This window comes from Phyllobates terribilis, unplaced genomic scaffold (genome assembly GCF_046119375.1).
Source record: "Phyllobates terribilis strain yellow unplaced genomic scaffold, ASM4611937v1 Scaffold_323__1_contigs__length_2155407, whole genome shotgun sequence".
Classification (NCBI taxonomy): domain Eukaryota; kingdom Metazoa; phylum Chordata; class Amphibia; order Anura; family Dendrobatidae; genus Phyllobates; species Phyllobates terribilis.
In genome coordinates this window covers 1232019-1247500 of record NW_027363083.1, presented here as the reverse complement: position 1 = coordinate 1247500, position 15482 = coordinate 1232019, and the positions used below count along the sequence as shown (strand labels likewise).

At 46.4% G+C, this 15482-nt stretch overlaps 1 long non-coding RNA gene across 1 annotated transcript in view; it reads left to right on the top strand.

Annotated features, from left to right (window-relative positions):
* Positions 1–15139, top strand: part of LOC141221151 (uncharacterized) — a 15666-nt gene extending 527 nt beyond the window's left edge. Inside the window, exons 2-4 of the long non-coding RNA XR_012289197.1 lie at positions 10975–11081; positions 14564–14748; positions 15040–15139. This is a non-coding gene — a long non-coding RNA (uncharacterized lncRNA). The remainder of the gene's footprint in view (positions 1–10974; positions 11082–14563; positions 14749–15039) is intronic.
* The last annotated feature ends 343 nt before the right edge of the window (positions 15140–15482 follow it).

Here is a 15482-nt window from a genome sequence, read left to right as displayed (position 1 = left end):
TATGTATGGTCCCCTCACCCCCAACCCTGGTATGCATGACACACCTCACCCCCCAATCATGGTATGTATGGTCCCCTCACCCCCCAATCCTAGTATGCATGGCACACCTCATTCCCCAATCCTGGTATGCATGGTCCCCTCACCTCCCAATCCTGGTATACATGGCACCCCTCACCCCCCAATCCTGGTATGCATGGCACCCCTCACCCCCAATCCTGGTATGCATGGCACCCCTCATTCCCCAATCCTGGTATGCATGGCACCCCTCATTCCCCAATCCTGGTATGCATGGCACCCCTCATTCCCCAATCCTGGTATACATGGCACCCATCACCCCCCAATCCTGGTATGCATGGTCCCCTCACCCCCCAATCCTGGTATACATGGCACCCCTCATTCTCCAATCCTGGTATGCATGGCACCCCTCACCCCCAATCCTGGTATACATGGCACCCCTCATCCCCCAATCCTGGTATACATGGTCCCCTCACCCCTCAATTCTGGTATACATGGCATCCCTCATTCCCCAATCCTGGTATACATGGCACCCCTCACCCCCTAATTCTGGTATGCATGGTCCCCTCACCCCCCAATCCTGGTATGTATGGTCCCCTCACCCCCCAATTCTGGTATACATGGCATCCCTCATTCCCCAATCCTGGTATGCATGGTCACCTCACCTCCCAATCCTGGTATACATGGCACCCCTCACCCCCCAATCCTGGTATGCATGGCACCCCTCACCCCCAATCCTGGTATACTTGGCACCCCTCATTCCCCAATCCTGGTATGCATGGCACCCCTCACCCCCAATCCTGGTATGCATGGCACCCCTCATTCCCCAATCCTGGTATGCATGGCACCCCTCATTCCCCAATCCTGGTATGCATGGCACCCCTCATCCCCAATCCTGGTATGCATGGTCCCCCCCCCAATTCTGGTATACATGGCACCCCTCAGCCCCAATCCTGGTATGCATGGTCCCCTCACCCCCCAATTCTGGTATACATGGTACCCCTCACCCCCAATCCTGGTATGCATGGTACCCCCTCATCCCTATTCTGGTATCTATGGTACCCCCTCACATCCCCAATCCTGGTATGCATGGTACCCCTCATCCCTATCCTGATATGCATGGCACCCCTCACCCCCAATCCTGTTATGCATGGCACCCCTCACCCCCAATCCTGTTATGCATGGTCCCCTCACCCCCAATCCTGTTATGCATGGTCCCCTTACCCCCCAATCCTGGTATGCATGGCACCCCTCACCCCCCAATCCTGGTATGGATAGTCCCCTCACCCGCCAATCCTGGTATGTATGGTCCTCTCACCCCCCAATCCTGGTATGTATGGCACCCCTCACCCCCCAATCCTGGTATGTATGGCACCCCTCACCCCCCAATCCTGGTATGTATGGCACCCCTCATCCCTATCATGCTACACACCCATACAAGAAAATAAACACTTATACTCACCTTTCTTCCCTGTGCTCCAGCGCTGTTTCCCGTTCTGCTGGAGGCCGGGGGAGGAGTGCGGCGCCGAAGTACGCGTGTGCTCATACCACGCTGTCCGGCTCCATTTTGCTGAAGACACATTGCAAATGTGTCTTCAGTAAAATGGCGCCGGATAGCGCATGTGCCGATTTCAATGCCTCCCTCTTCCCCCGGACTCTGGACCGAACAGAGGCGCCGCGGTAGCGCTCATCCCGGTCAGGTAAGTATGTAAGTATGGCGCCAGAGATCGCGGTATGTGTTCAGTGTATACGCATACCTCGATCTCCAGCACCATACACTCCTCTTACCTGTAACGGCTCCATGCGTTCTTCAGTCTGGAGCCAGACTGTGCAGGCGTGTCGCACTAGCGCAGACTATAAAGGCTTCAGACAGAGGGACGCTTGTAGCGTTATATTATAGATACTCTATATGTATGTATATATATATATGTATACTGTATATGTGTATATGCATACTGTATGTATATATATATGTATACTGTATATGGGTGTGTATATATGTATACTGGTATACTGTATATGGGTGTGTATATGTATACTGTATATGGGTGTGTATATATGTATACTGTATGTGTGTGTATATATATGTATACTGTATATGTGTGTGTATATCTATACTGTGTATATATGTATACTGTATATGGGTGTGTATATATGTATACTGTATATAGGTGTATATATATGTATACTGTAGATGTGTGTATATGTATACTGTATATGGGTGTATATATGTATGCTGTATGTGTGTGTATATATATATGTACAGTGGTGGCCAAAAGTATTGGCACCCCTGCAATTCTGTCAGATAATACTCAGTTTCTTCCTGAAAATGATTGCAATCACAAATTCTTTGGTCTTATTATCTTCATTTAATTTGCTTGCAAGGAAAAACACAAAAGAGAATGAAGCAAAAATAAAATCATTGATCATTTCACACAAAACTCCAAAAATGGGCCGGACAAAAGTATTGGCACCCTCAGCCTAATACTTGGTTGCACAACCTTTAGCCAAAATAACTGCGAACAACCGCTTCCGGTAACCATCAATGAGTTTCTTACAATGCTCTGCTGGAATTGTAGACCATTCTTCTTTGGCAAACTTGTAGTGAGCTGGCCGTCTCTGGCTGTTCTGTGATAATTGATATAGAGCCTGTTACAGAAGTGATTACACAGGATGATGTTGCCACCTTGTGGCCAGAGGTTGCACCTGCGCAGGGTGTGATGACAGAGAAAAAGACTGAGCCTCCTGTGTCCCGCCCTAGAGAGTCACGTGACCAAAGTGGGAAGCAGGAAAAAGCGCGCGCAGAGTCTGCTGTGGTCTGTGAAAAGAGCCAGGACGGTGTGCAGGCCCTCGTGTGTGGCGCAGGAGAGACTCTCAACGTGATTTCTTCTATCTGACACCATATCCTCGGAGCCTTCCCCAGCTCCTGCACTGCTGAAGGATTCAGCTGTTACACTCCCTGCTACTGGAGTGTGGACTACATAAGGGGACCCACCAGAGCTTCTATCCGGATCAGAGAGACTGTAAGCGGGACCTCTGGCGAGAGGCCGAAGTATCCCTTCCTTTGTTTCCGCGAATTCTGCTGTTCCTGTTTTTTCTCCGGCTGGGACGCCTTCCTGCAAAGACAGACAGGCCTGCGACGGGGGACACATCCTTCTGGAGTAAAGGACTGGTAACGTGTGAGTAGGGACAGTGAGGGTCAGCTTATCAGTACACGTTATTACTGTGCATATTTACGGTTGTCATTTATTGTTTTTTTTTCTTTGCTGTGTTAAAAATGTATGCGAGTAAAGATACGGTTGTCAAGATAGAGTCTGTGTGTGGGGATCTTGCTGGGCCAGATCATAGATACCAATGCGCGGCCTTGCCCGCGGTCACTTCAAACTGCTCCAGGTCCCTGATATTTGAAGGGAGCCTTCTCCAAACTGCCATTTTGCGATCTCTCCACAGGTGTTCTATGGGATTCAGGTCTGGACTCATTGCTGGCCACCTTAGAAGTCTCCAGTGCTTTCTCTAAAACCATTTTATAGTGCTTTTGGAAGTGTGTTTTTGGGTCATTGTCCTGCTGGAAGACCCATGACCTCTGAGGGAAACCCAGCTTTCTCACACTGGGCCCTACATTATGCTGCAAAATTTGTTGGTAGTCTTCAGACTTCATAATGCCATGCACACGGTCAAGCAGTCCAGTGCCAGAGGCAGCAAAGCAACCCCAAAACATCAGGGAACTGTCACGGGTGTGTTGCCACGAAGATCGTCACGAGTACACAGCCTGACTTCTCGCAGCTGACTTGTTGCTGCTTTGTGTTTCTCGGCAGTGAGGGAGTTAATTCTCTCTCTCTCTCTGGGCTAGATGAGGTCCAGCCTCGCCCAGCTGCAATCAATACTTCTGTAGTGAGACTCCTTCATATACCTGCTGGTCTGTTTGGGAGGTGTCGGTGAAAGCATTTCATTCAGACTGACAGAGCGGATCGTGGTGTTTGGAGTTGCTGAGATAAGTGTATTTGGAAGTGTTTTTTCCCTTTCCTCGCTTTATCATTTATCTCCTTTCCCGTTGGTTTTCCCTCTGTTGTAGTTGAGAAGTTGTTTGTATGCAAGGTGGTTTTGGTTTTTCCCTTGTACTGTCTCGTTCGTCTAAATACTGTGTTTGGGCATATTATTTCTTGTTCCCTTTGGTTGTGATCGGGGTCCTTCTCAGGACTAGATTACTGAGGTGCAGGGATCTTCAGGAGGTAGGGGTTACGCTGGCGGCCTGGACCTCTGTACCTTTAACAGTACCTCCAGGTTGAGGGATTAGTCAGGGCCCCAGCTTAGGGTCAGCTTAGGCCCCCTACCTCCAGTATACAGAGACAGCGTGACATTTTCACCGACCCACTTAGTTTTTCTCCAGCTACTATGGATCCAGTAGCCGGTCTAGCTCGGCAATTGCAGAGTTTGTCCATGGAGCTGGCGGACGTTAGGTCCAAGGTTTGGCATCCTCAGGAGCAAGCCGGACCAGAACCTAAAGTAGCTCTCCCTGATAGGTTCACTGGGGGGCGGGACAAGTTTTTTGTTTTCCGGGAGGCATGTAAATTGTACTTTCGGCTGCGGCCTCGGTCATCGGGGAGTGAAGAACAAAGGGTGGGAATTGTCATCTCGCTCCTACAAGGGGACCCACAATCTTGGGCGTTCTCTCTTCCCCCGGGTTCCCCGGCTCTCCAGTCAGTGGATAGGTTTTTCGCTGCCCTGGGACTCGTATATGATGACCCAGATCGGATCTCCCTTGCTGAGTCTAAGTTACGTAGGATCCAGCAGGGAGATCGTCCGGCGGAGGAATTCTGTTCGGAGTTCCGTAGGTGGGCCACGGACACCCAGTGGAATGACCCGGCTCTTAGGAGCCAGTTTTGTCATGGGTTATCCGACAAATTACAGGATGTGTTGGCACAGTATGACTCTCCCGTGTCTCTGGAAGCCGCTATGGCCCTCGCTATTCGCGTGGACAGACGGCTTCGGGAGAGGTGCGGGATAACTCTACCCCCTGTGATGACTCCACCTCCTACAAGGTCCCCTCATATGGTGGTTCCCCTGGTCAGTCCTGAGGAGCCTATGCAATTAGGAGGGACATCATTTCGGGGGAGGGGACCGGTGGTGCGCCATAAGGCAGGAAGGTGTTTCTTCTGCGGGAGAAAGGGACATTTTATTGGGGGGTGTCCATCCCGTCCCTTGCAGAGTGAAGAGTCGTCGGAAAACTGTTGATCCCAGGTTGTGTGGTGGACGGCAATCTGGGAGTAGGTATTTCGTCCCTAGGTTCGTCTCAGTTTCTCGTACCGGCGGAGGTGGTGGTGGGTACGAGAACTGAGAGGATATCTGTTCTTCTGGATAGTGGGGCCGGGGCTAATCTGGTTGATGCTCGGTTTGCCCGGGTTCAAGGTATGCGGTTGAGTGAGTTGGCTAAACCCATCCCCATATTCTCGATCGATGCCAGGCCTCTTGGGCAGGGAAGTTTTTTGCAAGTTGTGCATGACGTAAAACTTCAAGTGGGGGCAATACATAAAGAACTGTTGTCTTGCTACGTGTTGGAGGGTCTTCCCACTCTTATTGTGTTGGGCCTTCCTTGGTTAGCTAAGCATAACCCGGTTATTAATTGGCAAACCAGGGAGATAAGCTAATGGAGTAAATTCTGTAATAAAAACTGCATGAACACGGTCATTGGTGCGGTTACTCCTTGGGTCTTACCTCCATTTCTGGCGGACTTTGAGGATGTATTCTCGGAGAAAGGGTGTCAGGAACTACCTCCTCATCGCGTGTATGACTGTTCTGTAAAACTGCTCCTTGAGGCCAAGTTACCTAAAGCTAGGTTGTATAACCTTTCTGGTCCTGAGAGGCAGGCCATGAAGGATTATATCTCAGAAAGTCTGGCTAAGGGGCATATTAGACCTTCATCTTCACCGGTGGCTGCGGGGTTCTTCTTTGTTAAGAAGAAAGATGGAGGCCTACGCCCTTGCCTGGATTTCCGTGAACTTAATCGGATTACGGTCCGAGATCCGTATCCGCTCCCACTTATTCCCGATCTCTTTAATCAGATCGTGGGCGCCAAATGGTTTTCTAAGTTGGATCTCAGGGGGGCGTACAATCTGATTAGGATGAAGGAGGGGGATGAGTGGAAGACGGCGTTTAACACTCCGGAGGGGCATTATGAGAACCTTGTCATGCCATTCGGTCTGACTAATGCCCCGGCGGTGTTCCAACACTTTGTTAATGACATTTTTCGCCGCTTGGTGGGGCAGTTTGTTGTCATATATCTGGATGATATCCTAATTTACTCGCCGGATCTGGTGTCTCATCAGGAGCACGTTAGGCAGGTGTTACAGATCTTGCGGGATAATAAACTGTATGCCAAGTGGGAAAAGTGTGTGTTCGCCGTACAGGAACTCCAGTTTTTAGGCTTCCTGGTTTCAGCGTCCGGTTTTCGTATGGACCCTGGGAAAGTGCGGGCAGTTCTTGAGTGGGATCGGCCAGAGAATCTTAAGGCACTACAACGTTTCCTGGGGTTTGCTAATTATTACCGGAAGTTCATTCGTAATTTCTCGTCCATGGTTAAGCCTCTCACTGACATGACTAAAAAGGGGACGGATTTTTCTAGGTGGTCTGACAAGGCTTGTCAAGCATTCTCCTCTTTGAAAAAATGTTTTGCCTCGGCGCCCATACTCATTCAACCTGATGCGTCTCAGCCATTCATTGTAGAGGTAGACGCTTCCGAGGTAGGGGTGGGAGCAGTATTGTCACAGGGTTCGTCCCCTGGTAAGTGGCATCCGTGCGCCTTTTTCTCTAAAAAATTGTCGTCCGCTGAGAGGAATTACGATGTCGGCAATAGGGAACTCTTGGCCATTAAGTTAGCTTTTGAGGAGTGGCGCCATTTTCTGGAGGGGGCTGTTCATCCGGTCACCGTCATCACCGATCACAAGAACCTGCTATATCTGGAGTCCGCGAAACGTCTGAATCCCAGACAAGCTAGGTGGTCATTGTTTTTTACCAGGTTTAATTTTGTCGTTACATATCGTCCTGGGTCAAAAAATGTAAAGGCGGATGCCTTATCTCGTAGTTTCCCGGGGGCCGGGAATACGGACGACCCGATTCCTATCCTTCAGGAGGGGGTGGTGGTTTCGGCAGTATGCTCTGAGCTGGAGGAGGAGGTATTGGAGGCTCAGGGGGACGCCCCTGTTGGACCTCCAGGGAGATTGTTTGTTCCAGATCAGTTGCGACAAAAGGTGATCGAGGCACACCATAACTCAGTTTTTGCAGGACACCCGGGGAGTAAAGCTACTGTGGATCTCCTCTCGCGTCGGTTTTGGTGGCCTAATTTACATAAGGAGGTGGTAACTTTTGTCGCGTCCTGTGGGGTTTGTGCGCGCTCTAAGACCTCACATACCCGTCCGTCTGGGGCCCTCTTACCTTTGAAGATCCCGGAGCGTCCTTGGACTCATCTGTCTATGGACTTTATTACGGACCTCCCTCCGTCTTCGGGTAAAACGGTCATACTCGTTGTAGTGGACAGGTTCAGCAAGATGGCACATTTTATCGCTCTTCCGGCTCTCCCTAATGCTAAAACTCTTGCGCAGGTGTTCATTGGGGAGATTGTGAGGCTTCACGGGGTACCCTCCGAGGTGGTGTCTGATCGGGGGTCTCAGTTTGTGTCTAAGTTCTGGAAGGCGTTTTGTGCTCGGCGGGGGATGCAGTTGTCATTCTCATCGGCTTTTCATCCTCAGACCAATGGTCAGACGGAACGTATGAACCAGAGCTTGGAGACATATCTCCGGTGTTTTGTGTCAGAGAACCAGGAGGACTGGGCTTCTTTCTTACCTCTGGCAGAGTTTGCTCTTAATAATAGGCGGAGCGAGTCCACTGGTAAGTCCCCGTTTTTTGGGGCATATGGTTTTCACCCCCAGTTTTGTACTTTCAGTGGGGGGGGCTCTTCGGGGGTTCCTGAGGAGGAACGATTTTCCTCATCACTCGCTTCAGTATGGAGAGGGGTGCTGAAGAATCTGAATACTATGGGGAACCGATACAAACGTATGGCTGATAGGAGGAGAGTGTCTGGTCCGGACCTAAGTGTGAACGATCGGGTATGGTTGTCTACCAGGAATATAAAACTTAAGGTTCCCTCCTGGAAACTGGGTCCCAGGTTCATCGGGCCGTACAGAATCAGTTCTATTATTAATCCGGTGGCATTCCGTCTTGACCTCCCCCCTACGTTTAAAATTCACAACGTGTTTCACAGATCATTGCTTAAGAGGTATGTGGCGCCGGTGGTACCGTCACTTTTACCTCCCCCTCCAGTGGTTGTCAATGGTAACTTGGAGTTCCAGGTATCGAGGGTCATTGATTCACGCTTTAATCGCCGGTCCCTTCAGTACCTGGTTCATTGGAAGGGGTATGGTCCTGAGGAGAGGATGTGGGTTCCTGCGTCGGATATTAACGCAGACCGATTAGTTCGGGCCTTCCACACGACTCACCCGGATAAACCTGGCCCTGAGGGTCCGGAGGCCCCTCGTAGAAGGGGGGGTACTGTCACGGGTGTGTTGCCACGAAGATCGTCACGAGTACACAGCCTGACTTCTCGCAGCTGACTTGTTGCTGCTTTGTGTTTCTCGGCAGTGAGGGAGTTAATTCTCTCTCTCTCTCTGGGCTAGATGAGGTCCAGCCTCGCCCAGCTGCAATCAATACTTCTGTAGTGAGACTCCTTCATATACCTGCTGGTCTGTTTGGGAGGTGTCGGTGAAAGCATTTCATTCAGACTGACAGAGCGGATCGTGGTGTTTGGAGTTGCTGAGATAAGTGTATTTGGAAGTGTTTTTTCCCTTTCCTCGCTTTATCATTTATCTCCTTTCCCGTTGGTTTTCCCTCTGTTGTAGTTGAGAAGTTGTTTGTATGCAAGGTGGTTTTGGTTTTTCCCTTGTACTGTCTCGTTCGTCTAAATACTGTGTTTGGGCATATTATTTCTTGTTCCCTTTGGTTGTGATCGGGGTCCTTCTCAGGACTAGATTACTGAGGTGCAGGGATCTTCAGGAGGTAGGGGTTACGCTGGCGGCCTGGACCTCTGTACCTTTAACAGTACCTCCAGGTTGAGGGATTAGTCAGGGCCCCAGCTTAGGGTCAGCTTAGGCCCCCTACCTCCAGTATACAGAGACAGCGTGACAGGAACCTCCGCCATGTTTGACTGTAGGGACCGTGTTCTTTTCTTTGAATGCCTCTTTTTTTTTCCTGTACACTCTATGTTGATGCTTTTTCCCAAAAAGCTCTACTTTTGTCTCATCTGACCAGAGAACATTCTTCCAAAACGTTTTAGGCTTTCTCAGGTAAGTTTTGGCAAACTCCAGCCTGGCTTTTTTATGTCTCGGGGTAAGAAGTGGGGTCTTCCTGAGTATCCTACCATACAGTCCCTTTTCATTCAGACGCCAACGGATAGTATGGGTTGACACTGCTGTACCCTCGGACTGCAGGGCAGCTTGAACTTGTTTGGATGTTAGTCGAGGTTCTTTATCCACCATCCGCACAATCTTGCGTTGAAATCTCTCGTCAATTTTTTTTTCCGTCCACATCTAGGGAGGTTAGCCACAGTGCCATGGGCTTTACACTTCTTGATGACACTGCGCACGGAAGACACAGGAACATTCAGGTCTTTGGAGATGGACTTGTAGCCTTGAGATTGCTCATGCTTCCTCACAATTTGGTTTCTCAAGTCCTCAGACAGTTCTTTGGTCTTCTTTCTTTTCTCCATGCTCAATGTGGTACACACAAGGATACAGGACAGAGGCTGAGTCAACTTTAATCCATGTTAACTGGCTGCAAGTGTGATTTAGCTATTGCCAACACCTGTTAGGTGCCACAGGTAAGTTACATGTGCTGTTAATTACACGAATTAGAGAAGCATCACATGATTTTTCAAAGGGTGCCAATACTTTTGTCCACCCCCTTTTTTAGGTTTGGTGTGGAATTATATCCAATCTGGCTTTAGGACAATTCTTTTTGTGTTTTTTTCATTGAAGACAAATTAAATGAAGAGAATAATACCAAAGAATTTATGATTGCAATCATTTTCAGGAAGAAATTGAGCATTATCTGACAGAATTGCAGGGGTGCCAATACTTTTGGCCAGCACTGTATACTGTATATGGGCGTGTGTATATATATATGTATACTGGTATGTGTGTGTATATATGTATACTGTATATGTGTGTATATATGTATACTGTATATGTGTGTATATATGTATACTGTATATGGGTGTATATATGCATACTGTATATGTGTGTATATATGTATACTGTATGTGTGTATATATGTATACTGTATATGTGTGTATATATATGTATACTGTATAAGTGTGTATATATATGTATACTGTATATGTGTGTATATATATGTATACAGTATATGGGTGTGTGTGTATATATATATATATATATATATATATACTGTATACTGGGTGTGTATATATGTATACTGTATAAGTGTGTATATATATGTATACTGTATATGTGTGTATATATGTATACTGTATATGGGTGTATATATGCATACTGTATATGTGTGTATATATGTATACTGTATGTGTGTATATATGTATACTGTATATGGGTGTGTATATATATGTATACTGTATATGGGTGTATATATATGTATACTGTATATGGGTGTGTATATATGTATACTGTATATGTGTGTATATATATGTATACTGTATATGGGTGGGTATATATGTATACTGTATATGTGTGTATATGTATACTGTATATGGGTGGATATATACAGTACAGACCAAAAGTTTGGACACACCTTCTCATTTAAAGATTTTTCTGTATTTTCATGACTATGAAAATTGTACATTCACACTGAAGGCATCAAAACTATGAATTAACACATGTGGAATTATATACTTAACAAAAAAGTGTGAAACAACTGAAAATATGTCTTATATTCTAGGTTCTTCAGAGTAGCCACCTTTTGCTTTGATGACTGCTTTGCACACTCTTGGCATTCTCTTGATGAGCTTCTAGAGGTAGTCACCGGAAATGGTCTTCACCTCACAGGTGTGCCCTGTCAGGTTTAATATGATAAAGTGCTTTATTCTTTGTCGGGTCCAGGGGTCCTGTAGAATGTGAATCCCTGAGGAACAGCGGATCCTTGGCTTGTGCCAAGACAGAAGAAAAGTTGCTGAACACTTGGTACCCCAACGTGATCAATCTATTTGCCAATCAAGATGCCCTGCAGTTGATTAATGCGGACAAATTGGATTCCTTTTATAACTGCGTCTCGACTAGCGGGGGGCCTCAAGGGTCTGTCTTGGGCCCTATATTATTTAATATACTTATTAATGATCTAGTGGAAGGGTTGCATAGTAAAATAGCAATATTTGCAGATGATACTAAACTTTGTAACGTAGTTAATACAGATGAGGATAGGGCACAGCTACAGGAGGATTTAGATAAATTGGGGAGTTGGGCCAAAAAATGGCAAATGGGGTTCAATGCCGATAAATGTAAGGTCATGCACATGGGAAAGAAAAACAGCAGTCACCCATACATATTAAATGGGAAACCGTTGGGGAAATCTGACATGGAGAAGGACCTGGGCGTCTTGGTTAACAGCAAATTAAATTGGAGTGCCCAGTGTCAGGCAGCAGCTGCGAAGGCAAATAGAGTCATGGCATGCATCAGAAGAGGAATAGGGGCATATGATGAGAACATTGTTCTTCCTCTGTATAAAGCGCTGGTAAGGCCGCACTTAGAATATTGTGCACAGTTCTGGGCTCCGGTACTCAGGAAAGACATATTGGAGCTAGAGAGGGTACAAAGGAGGGCGACTAAGGTAATAAAGGGAATGGAGGGACTAGAATACCCAGAGAGGTTGTCCAAATTAGGCCTATTTACGTTGGAAAAGAGAAGGCTTAGGGGAGACCTCATAAACATGTATAAATACATCAGGGGGCTGTACAGAGATCTCTCCCATGACCTGTTTATACCAAGGATGGTGACAAAGACGAGGGGGCACACTATGCGTCTGGAGGAAAGGAGGTTCCTGCACCAGCATAGAAGGGGATTCTTTACGGTCAGAGCTGTGAGACTCTGGAATTCTCTGGGAGAGGAAGTGGTGATGTCCAACTCACTTAATGAGTTCAAGAGAGGACTGGACGCCTTTCTTGAGAACAATAAAATTACATCTTATGCTTAGTGATAGTTAATTAATCCAGGAATTTAATCTGACTGCCAGATTGGAGTCGGGAAGTGAATTTTTCCTCAATGATGTAAATTGGCCTATAGCGCATGGTTTTTTTTTGCCTTCCCCTGGATCAACGCTGCGGAATAGCTGCAGTGCACAAGAAATAGGCTGAACTGGATGGACGCTTGTCTTTTTTCGGCCTTTTAAACTATGTAACTATGTAACACTTATGTCCAAGCAGGTAAAGGCGGCTGCAAGATCCGTGATATATAAGGATTCATGTTCATTATTGTATCTCTGGATCAGACATAGACTCAGAGTGATACAACTAAATAGACCCTATAGGGGTAAAGTTGGCATATCCGGGGGGAAATATATCCCAGATTTGCCAAACTGAGCCAACTCATGAAACACATGGGTACATAGGAGAAGAAAGAGTTAATTGGCATAAAAAATATAAATTTTTATTCCATCAAGTTAAAAAACGTACATAGTAAAAAGAGAAATGACATAATACGGATAGTATAAAGACACTAATTAGATTACCAATGTAGCAAGATATGTTACAAAGTATACATATATGGTCACGCATATGGTCACAGTGGGACATGAGCAATATAGATAATATAGCATAAGGTTAGTATATCAAGACAATCCAATGAGTGTAATAATATATCAAAAAGTAATCCAGAAGTATTCCATAGTCATTGGATTTACACTTGCCATATGCATCAGGTATCCATCTAAATAATGCTCCTGCCCACAAATAATCAGATACATGTCACATAAAACATTTTTTAAGGTAGTCTCTTACCACAAAGAGTGCCAAAAAGGAGGGTAAAGTGCATAAAGGAACGCACAGTGGCAGAGTGGTATTCCCATCTCATATATTTATGGCACTTCCACAGTCTGAGGACGCACATTCGGCTGAAGTATATTGCTGCGCAGGGACATGCCGGGTCCCTGAGCTGCAATGCATGCCGCCAGCCAATCAAAGGCCAGTAGCTGATGTCGGCGTGCCAGTCACGAGCGACGCATGGAAGTGACGTCATGCGCTGCCCTTGCCGGCACACTGAAATCAGCTACAGAAGAAGACGCCGCATGTCGTGGGAGCGCAGGAAGGTAAGAAGAATCATTTATTTTTGTTTATTTAATGTATTAGAAAAGAACGACAGAACATTATACCAGGAAAGGGCCAAGGATGGGGAGCATTAGACAAGGAAGGGGCTCAGGGTGGGGAGAATTAGACAAGGAAGGGGCCCAGGATGGGGAGCATTATATAAAGAAGGGGCCCAGGATGGGGAACATTATACAAGGAAAGGGCCCAGGATAGGGAGCATTATACCAGAATGGGGGTCATTATACCATGACATGGGCCAGGATGAAGGACATTACACCAGGAAGGGCACAAGGATGGAGGTCATTATACCAGAATGGGGCCTAGGATGGGGGACAGGATACCAGGATGGAGGACATTGTTATAGGATGGGGGACATTGTACCAGGATTGGGGACATTGTTACAGGAAGGGGCCAGGATGGGGGACATTATTACAGTAAGAGGCCCAGGACCAAGGACATTATACCAGGAAGGAGCCCAGGATTGGGACGTTATTGCTGAAAGGGGCTCAGGATGGGGGGTATTATACACAGAAGGTGGATATTATAACAGGAAGAGGCCCAGGATCGGGGATATTATAACAGGAAGGGGCGCAGGATGGGGAACATTATACCAGGAAGGGGCCTAGAATGAGAGACATTATTATAGGATGGGGCTACAATGGGAAACATCCAAGGCAGGGACGAACACGCGCATCATTATCGGATCTAGAATGCTACAAGGGCCCATACATCTGACCAACATGCTGGTGGGGGCCCAGGTCCAAATTTTGCACATCTGCAGGAACATGGCATATGGCTTAACAGTATGTCATATGTTGGGAAGGGGTTAAGCTACAGCACATTACATAGCCTCTTGCAGCTATATCAATGGAAAAATTAAAAAATGTATGGCTTTTTGAAGAAGGGAAGGAAAAAATGCAAAACAAAAAATGATCCGGTCCTGAAGGGATTAAGGAGTTCCCACCCACAGTAAATGTTGTCACTCAGCTTAAAATCTTCACTTGCTTATTAGCAGAAGCTAAGGTTTCATTAGGATCTCCGAGGCTAAAGTTACATGCGGCTCCAGCTTACATGTAAAGGGGATGGTATCAAGGAGTCTCGCCAAACTTTCCCTACAAATGTCCAACAATTCAGAATTCATATCCATTGATAATTTATCTTCTAAAATGATAGCATTTTTTTTCTATCCTTTTCATTTTATGTGTAATTAACTTTTTGCTCTCCTCCTTTAAGCAATGGGAGGAACGACTGATAAGGATCCAGGAAACCATTGATGAATGGCTGAAGGTGCCGACCCAGTGGCTTTAATCTTCTCTTCTGAGGACATCATGCAGCAAATGCCTGAAGAAGGACGCTTATTCCAGACTGTGGACAGAAACTGGAGAGAGATCATGAAACATTGCGTTAAAGACCCGAAGGTAAATGGATGCTTCATGGTGGACTGATACAAGAAAGCACGGTCATCTTGCATCCAGGATTGATGTTTTCCAAGAGTCCGTGTCCTGATGCTTCCATCACAAGGATCCCGGGTTATGGGGCTCCGCACTGCCTGGACTCCAGCCTCCCGCATCTTCTATTTTCTATCCAAATAGGTTCTAATTTTTCTTTTAATATAAACTATTGGCACAATAGTCAATGAATGTGACCTTTTTTCAGTCTCTATAACTATATAATGGAATCTTACTTATGGGCTATCTACTTTGTTTTAGGTTTTAAGCGCCACTTCTCTGACCGGACTTCTGGAGAAACTTCAGGACAGCAATGTGCTTCTGGATAAAATCATGAAAGGGCTGAATGCCTATCTGGAGAAGAAGAGGCTTTTTTCCACGGTATAGTCCTTTCACTTGTTGCAATGATTGTATATATTCCTTAAATATTTTTTTTTCTTATTTAAACGCATTGAAATCATTTTTGTAATTGGATTTCATTAATAATTTTGCACTGTTTGCCTTCTATTGGCTCTGTGTTGCGCTGGCTATTGGACTTATTTTTAATCTGTCTTTTTTCAGCTCCTCTTAGCCGATTTATGACCACAGATCACATCAAAGCTGAATGTGCAGGAAACGAAAAGCCTAACGGTGCAACATTTTTAATGAAACTGAATTGTCGCAAATACTCGCAATTAAATGGGTATTCCCATCTCCAAGATCCT